The sequence below is a fragment of the Pinus tabuliformis genome, chromosome 2_1 (assembly GCF_031772625.1).
Source record: "Pinus tabuliformis cultivar Carrire ecotype Pingquan chromosome 2_1, CPIR1, whole genome shotgun sequence".
Classification (NCBI taxonomy): domain Eukaryota; kingdom Viridiplantae; phylum Streptophyta; class Pinopsida; order Pinales; family Pinaceae; genus Pinus; species Pinus tabuliformis.
The window spans coordinates 9,573,598-9,582,149 of NC_142299.1; the positions used below are offsets into that span (position 1 = coordinate 9,573,598).

Below are 8,552 nucleotides of genomic sequence, written 5' to 3' on the forward strand. Positions count from 1 at the left end.
TAATTCAGCAGTTTCGTAGCGCGCTACGAAACTGCTGAAGATGTTGTTTTTAACGCAAATCAAGTATTTTGAATTAGAAGCGAGAATATTGAAAGGGAAATGGCTAAAAGGTGTACAAGACATCAACTGGAGCAAACGACAGCCAATTAGGTCAAGACAGATGGATGTTTAGAAGGATTGAATATTCAAATCCAATTTTGAATTTTTGTCATAAAGCCCCTTTATCACAGTTCAAAATATATCAAACGATTGGAGTGCAACCTGTGTGATTGTGATCGTGTTTGTTATAGGTGCCCTGGCATCCTCCGGAAGACTGCATGCGATGATTGAATCCGATGACCGGGTACCCTGTGAAGCCTTTAATTTCGTCGTTCCAAAACCCGCTGCCGTTAAACGTCAGTTGCTTAATTTCTTCTCCCATGAAAGAGCACAATCCGGCAGAATCTTCTGTAGATTGGATTATGCCATTCAGATGATCAGAATATTCAAGGCTGGCTACGCTAGATGGAAAATGCCCAATTGCAATGTTAAGGCCGTCACCGGGAACTTCAACAGAAACTCGATCGAATGGTCTAAACAGCGCCTTTTGATGAAAGGGAAACCAGAATAAATCTGCGAAATCATGAGCCCTCAGGAAATGGGCCGCTTCGTTTTGAAGCTCCTTATCATCGCTTAGATTCGGCCTACTTAAAGAACGCTTGAACATGGGTTGCAGAGCGAAGGTGACTTGCGAGATTACTCCCAGCGTTCCCAGAGATAATCTCGCAGCGTTGAGCTCATCTTCATCTGTTTCGGTACTCAAGCTCAGGACTTTGCTGTACCCCTCTGATGGAGATGCAGGCACCACCAATCTCATACCCACCACATATTCATAAACACCGCTCCCTCTGCCCACCAGACCGCTGCCGTGGGCTCCCGTAGAAACAACGCCCGCCGCAGAGACTCCGTTCCAGTAAATCATGGCGGGAAGAGCCAGGCCTTCCTTCGCTGCTTCCTCCATAACGTCTCTCATCATGGCGCCGCCTTGGACTGTAATAGTCATGGCACCCTTGTTCACTCCAATGACGGATGCATAGTTTTCGGTTGAGATAATCAATCCATGGTCTCCAACACACACTAGCTTTGAGAGGCTATGAGCCAGAGTGCTTACCACTTTGATCTTCTGCTTCTTTTTCACAGCCCGGGCAACAGCATGCAGAATCTCGGCTTCTGTTTTGGGTGAGACAGCCTCTGCAGCTCTGCAAATGCTGCGATCCTCCCAAATGCCTTGATAATTAAAGATCTGGCATCCTCCTCCATTGCTTTTGCATTCGACTGAGGGAGGAGGCGGGCACAACGCCTTGCCAGATGCAATCTTCAAATTGGTTTGCATGTCATAAATGCTTACAGAATCTGGGGTAAATTCCACTTTCCTTCCGCTGCCTGTGTGTGTCATATGATACACTGAGAGAAGATTCACAGAAAGCCTTGGAATATGCAAGACATTTTCAAAACTTCCATCTTCGAATTGCACTCTTCCTTGTCCAGTTGCTGCAACTGCAGAATTATCCCCCAAGAGAATGGGAGGACCTGAGTATGCATGTAGAGAAGAAAAGGATTCCTTTGAAGAAGCCATATGATGTGAAGCTCCTGAATCAATGATCAATTCTTGTGGTGCAGAATGAAGAGCAATCAAAGCATGCTCGTTACCTCTTGGATCTGGTGATTTTTCTCTAGACTTCTTCTTAGCATTCTCAGGAATGTGGTCTCCAAGATTGTGTTGCTGGAGTGTCTGCGCCATAAGATCTATAGTCTTCTTCATGCATGCCGATTCAGGATGAAAACCATGGTGGCAATAATTGCACATTGATTTCCCTTTCGTTCCTTTCCTTTCCTTTGAGCCAGATGATCCATCAGGGGGTTTGGGATGTCCTCCCTTTCTTGGATCAGGATCCTTCTTCCCTTTTCCTTTCTGATGGTCTTTGGAATTTGCCTTTCCTTTTGCATGCATAGTAAGTGCATGCGCTTTGGAATTTTTAAGTGTGCCCATTTTGATGAGCTTATCTTGCTCATGCATCAAAGACTGAATAAAAGAATCCAGTGAGGGCATCTTCCAAGCTGCACTAGTTGCATATCTGATTGTGTGGAATGTAGAGACGAATACTGCATACTCTGGACCAAGTTTTGATAAAATGGAAAGAATCAACTGATTTTCTTGCTTGGATTTGTCGATCCCACATCCTTTTAGCTGAACCAACAAGGCTTTATACCTTGTGAAAAAATCTTGAATGTTCTCAAAGTTTCTCGGATCTAATGAGTTTAACTCATTTTCGAGAATGTGACCTTGCATTTCATCCTGTTTTCCAAACAATCCTTCCAATTTTTTCCATACTTCATTTGGAGTTAACATGATTCAACATGAAATAGCAGTTCCGGAGAAATAGATAAACATAGGATGCCGAAGGCCTCGTCCATGCGATTGAAATATCTTGTTTTCTCCATTGCCGATGTTGGTTCAACTTCCATTTCCATGGTTATTCGAAATAAGCCTCTACTTCTGAGATGAAGTTGAATCTTTGGCTTCCATTCGAAATAATTATATGGAGTGAGAATTGACGATTGTGGAAACTCCAATTTAGACTCCATTCTTTGTTGTTTCTTCAATCTTCTGAACCTGCAAATAAAATTGCTTGTGCGCCGATTACAAATCCCTGTGCTTTGATACCATGTAAGATTTTTGAGATACACAGATCTAGATCTGCAAAACAATAAACAAGCTTGCAAGAGAAGGAAGGAAGCGAGCAAGAATTGAGAAAAGAATGAAATTGATTCTACAATATTAGTTTTAGAATAAATACATAAAAGCAACTAAGTTAAGCTTAGTTGTGCATGCAATAACTAAAGCTAACTAAAGCTAAGTGTGCTTTATCTTATGTTAATGTGTACATGTGCCACATGCAAGAAATAAGTTAACTGGAGCTAATCTAGGTGCATGTACACCAACACAGCTAGTCTAAGTGCATGTACACCAAGAACTGGAGCTAATCTAGGTGCATGTACACCAAAAATAACCCCTCAAATTCTAAAATATTATTAACATCAACTTGAAAGCTAAACACCGTTTCAGAAATCAGGTTGTGGAGGTTGAAACCATGCGTTTCATTTTGGAAAATCTAATAAAAACATTTAAAAAATCCAACTCCTTATTCTTCCATATGGGGTCCATCAAGTTGGCAAATAAAAAAATCTCAATTGATTACTCCGTCTGTTCATCTAGTTCATTTCAGATGGTGTTGCGTTAAGTTTACCAAATAATGGAGCAGATAAGGAAGGAGGTGGTGGAAGCTGGAGTAATCGAATGCCATTTCAATCTTTAGATAATCATTCATCTATTCTATGGCGATAAACAAATCATATCAGATGATGAAGCATTGCTTGCTAATTTACAAGAAAGCGCAGATGCTATTGGAGTCAATTTCGATCAAGAAAGCGCAGATGATGTTGGATTCAATTTCGATCCACATGGTCCTGTTATAAGGAATCCTTCAGAACCCACATTAATAACACTGGTAAACTTAATTGCTATTTTGTCATTGTTGTTCCTATCATGATATTAATCAGTAACGACGCGGCTCACTGTTCAGATGGCGCAGATCACTGTTCAGCCGTCAGCATAGTCAGCAGATAATAAATCATTCTAAGCAGTTATTGTTCAATTTGTGGCTGAAAATGTGTATAAATTGCAATGTTTAGTAATGAACTCGGCAATTTTTGAGTGTGTAATTTGTTCTTTGATATGGTATCGGAGCATGAAGGCCGTTGTGTGGTGTGTTAAGTGTTCTCCTCCTTAGAGGGTTGCAGTAGTGAAGAGAGTCTGCAGTTGTGAAAAATGTGCTTCTATTTTTCTGATGCTAGTATGTTGCTTCAGCTGCTTGCTACATCTTGTGAGGGATCCACAGCGTGGTGAAGGAGAAATCTGCAAGGGTTTTGTGTTACTGCAAATTGTTAATACGGTGGAAATTTTGCTATTTGAGTTGAATGCTGCAACAAGATCTTGCAAGTGCAAGATATTTTCAGGCCTGTTGTAAGTGGATCTGCCCTTGCTGAGGTGCATTCCATTGTTTTTAAAGGTTTGACTTTATTTTTTAAAACAATAATTGTTGTCAGTTGAGTTAAAATGTTTCAGCCTTTGAAATATATTTTTTAAAACAAAGCCAATCAAAATTTGGTTTTTTTTTTTGGAGAGTTAAGTTTCTTTTAAATATTTGCCTTTATTATGAAATGGTGAGAAGACTTTAAAAAAAATGAGGTTTTTTTTTTTAATGTAAAAATGAGTGATAAGTTTTTTAAGTACTCGCCCTTTTTTATTAAAGTGGTAAAAGATGTTAAAAAAGAAAGAAAAGAAAAGTGGTGAAAGGTGTTTAAAAAATAGAGGTTATTGGTAAAAAAATTATAGTGTGTGTGGGTGAAAGTATTTCTTGGATTATTTGGTAGGTATTTTTTGAGATTGGGTGAAATAATGTCAAATTTGTTGGCTGATACTTATCTGAATGAATCCACTAAATTTGATGGAGGAAATTACATGAATTGGAAACTCAAGTTGCTGACTATATTAGAAGGTTATAATTTGTGGTCCATTGAGTAGAGATGAACTCAAACCCACTGTTACAGCTTCTATTCCAAATTTGGAGAAACTAGAGATGAAAGCAAAGACCTATGTACGTAAAGAACAACATTATTCCTCACATGAGAGATTGCAAAACATCAAAGGAAACATGGGATATATTGAAGGGTTTGTATGAAACAACAAATACAAACCGGATCTTGTTTTTGAAGACTAAACTTTTATATCTGAAAATGGAAGAAAATAAAAATATAAGCAATTTCATATATCATGTCAGATTTAAGTGATAAGTTAGGAGATATTGGTGAAAAGGTGTCTAGCATTAACTTAGTCACCATCACATTAAATGGCTTAGTGCAAGATTATCGAATTTTTGTTTTAAGTCGCAACCCCTACATTTGATGAATTGAGAGGAATTCTTGTACAAGAGGAGGAGAGGATGAAGAGTTTTAATTTGGGATCCAGTAGTTCAGATTTGGGGTTGGTAGCCAAGGGAAAACATCCATACAGAGGTAAGCTATGGGACAAGAACAAAGGAGGCAAGTTTCAAGCAAAACAAAAAGGTGTGACAAAATCTAAATTTCCAATCCATGATAAGAGAAATTATGATTGTTATTATTGTGGCAAACAAGTGCATCATTCTAAACATTTCTATAAAAGGAAATATAATGAGTAGAGACAAAGGAACATAAGGCATAATGGAACTTTAGTGGAAAAAGACACCTCAACGAGTGATGGATTTAAAAATCATAAATTGTTTGTTTCAAGCAAAACAGAAAGGTGTGACACAATCTAAATTTCCAATCCATGATAAGATAATTGATGATTGTTTTTATTGTGGAAAACGAGTGCATCATTCTAAACATTTATATAAAAGGAAATATAATGAATCGAGACAAAGGAACATAAGGCATAATGGAAATTTTGTGGATAAAAGCACCTCAACCAGTGATGGATTTAAACATATTAAATTGTTTGTTTCTGATGCTGCATTAAATCTTAAACTGTTTATTTTTTATGTTGCATTGTTTGTGAAAAATGATGATGTGAATGCTTGGTTCATTAGTTTTGGCTCATCACTCCATCTGTCTTGTAATAAGGGTTGGTTTGATGAATATTATGAAAACATGATGATGTGAATTCTTGGTTCATTAGTTTTGTCTCATCACTCCATTGTCTTGTAATAAGCGTTGGTTTGATGAATATTATGAAAACATTGATGGAAAATATGTTTATCTAGGAGATAACAGATCACTTAAAGTTCAAGGTTATGGAGTAATAGGTCTGAATTTTCCTAATGGACAAGAGAGACAGATCCATAATGTGATGTCTGTTCCTAGTATAAAAAGGAATTTAATTCCTTTTTCTACTATTGCTGACCAAGATTTGAAGGTGGAATTTGTTAAATCATAGTGTGTAGTGAAAGACATTCAAGATTACTACAAGGTTATTGCCACAGGTAATAGAGTTGGAGGCTTCTATAAGTGTGATGTGACTAGGAAACTTCATCAAGTGTTGGCATCTACAACAATATCAACAATAGAGTTATGGCATCAAAGGTATGCACATCTAAATCACAATTATTTAATGCTACTTCAAAAGAATGCAATGGTTGAAGGTCTTGATGTCTTGAAGAATGATCATGTTGAATATGAAGCATGTGTACTTGGCAAGCAACATTGGGAGGAATTTCCTATACATAAAGAAAAAAGGCAAAGGGGAATACTTGAATTAATTCATACTGATGTATGTGGACCTATGAAAATGATATCTATTGGTGGATCATGGTATTTTCTTATTTTTGTGGATGATAGATTTAGGTATACATGGGTCTATTTCATAATAAATAAGTGATGTTTTTGAGTACTTTAAAGAGTTTAAGAGTATGGTGTTAAAACAAACTTGAAATTGCATCAAAATTTTGAGATCTGATCAGGGGGGAGAATATAAATCAAGAGAATTGAATCAATATTTTAAAAGCAATGGGATTCTACAACAATTTACATTGCCACATACACCTCAGAAAAATGGAGTTGTCGAGAGGAAAAACAGAACACTAGTTGAATGTGCATGTAGTATGCTTCAAGGTAAAAATATTTCTAATGGTTTTTTGGCTAAATCTATTAACACTGTTGTTTATTGGAAAAATAAGAGTCCAACCAAAAGTTTAGAGCTTAAAACACCTTTTGAAGCATTTTATGGGTACAAACCAAAAGTGTATCATTTAAGAGTTTTTAGTTGCAAGGCATTTGTTCATATTCCAAAAGATGAAAGAAGAAAACTTGATAAAAAGTCAATTAAGTGCATAATTATTGGTTATTGTGATGATTGGAAAACATATAAGTTGTTTGATCCTAGTACTCATAAATTGTTTACAAGTAGGGATGTGGTGTTTCATGAGAATACAAATGAAGGTGATAAAAAGAATAATACTAGTGTATGGAATGATACTGATGAATATGTCAAATTAGATACAAGTGTTGAACATGAACATGAGCAAGCACATGAACAAGTACAAGTTAAGGCACAAGGAGAATCAAGCAGTCATGACACTCTAAGAAGAGGAGAGGGGACTCTGCAAAGAAGAAGGAAAGATGAAAGAAGTAAAATGCCAAGAAGGTCATCACGTCAAAGTCAAGTACTTGTAAGGTATTAAGATTACGCATTAATGTGTCTTGTTATGAATGTTGTAGAACCTTCCAGCTATGCTGAAGCTAAAGAATATGAAGAATGGAGAGATGTAATGAATGAAGAATATAACTCTATAATGAAGAATGACACATGGGAATTAATAGAATTGCCTAAAAACAAAGTTCCCATAGGATGAAAATGGTTTTATAAATCCAAGCTTAATTCTGATGGAAGTATTGATTAGTATAAATCTATTTTGGTTGCAAAAGGATATTCACAAAAGGAGGGAATTGATTATGAAGATACTTTTGCACCTATAGCTAAGTTGAACACAATTAGAATCATGATTGCATTAGCTACAAAATATAATTGGAAAATTAATCAATTAGATGTCAAATCTACATTTTTGAATGGTGATTTAAAAGAAGAAATTTATTTGGTTTAGCCTGAAGGGTTTGTAAAAAAGGGACGTGAGCATCTGCTTTGCAGGTTAAAGAAAGATTTATATGGTTTGAAACAAGCACCAAGATCTTGGTATGTGAAAAATGATTCTTTATTTTATGAGAAAGGTTTTATGAGAAGAAAAAATGATCCTAACTTGTACATCAAGGAAGATGAAGGTGGGAATGTTGCTTTGATATCTGTATATGTTGATGATCTTATCATAATAGGAAATGCATGCAAGTCGATTGAAGAAATTAAAATTCAGTTTTCACATGTATTTGAGATGAAGGATCTTGGTGAATTGCATTACTGTTTAGGTCTTGAAGTTTGGAGGGAATCTGGTAAACACTAATCACATAAAGCAAACATATAAGGGAAATCCTTGAAAGGTTAAATATAATTGAATGTAAGGAAATATCTACTCCTTTAGAGCAGAATGTCAAATTGTGCAGTGATGATGGAACCAAGAGGTAAATGGAACCTTGTATGGTCAACTAGTGGGAAGTTTGAACTATCTCACCACTACTATGCTGGATATATCATATTCTATCAACATACTTAGTTAGTTCATGGCTACACCTTGTGAAAGCCACTGGAAAGCAACAAAGAAAGTCCTTTTATATTTTAAAGGAACAATTAATTTTGATATTATGTATACTGATGAATTTGATGTTGAGTTGGTAGGTTATTCTGATTCTAACTAGGCTCGAAATCTAGATGACAAGAAATCTACTACTAGATATGTGTTCAATATTGGTTCAGGACCTGTTATCACTCAGGTTGTCCCCCAGGTCGGAGTGAAGGGATACGGCCGAGGTAACCACAAACCAACTTTGGACTGCAAGCTCTAGCCCACTTGTAGTCAGAGAGGGCT

The 8,552-nt window shown here is 36.6% G+C and overlaps 1 pseudogene; it reads right to left on the reverse strand.

The window, feature by feature from the left end:
- Positions 1-241: 241 nt before the first annotated feature.
- On the reverse strand, positions 242-1,372 carry LOC149198430 (putative L-gulonolactone oxidase 1 pseudogene; annotated as a pseudogene).
- Between the last annotated feature and the right edge of the window lie 7,180 nt (positions 1,373-8,552).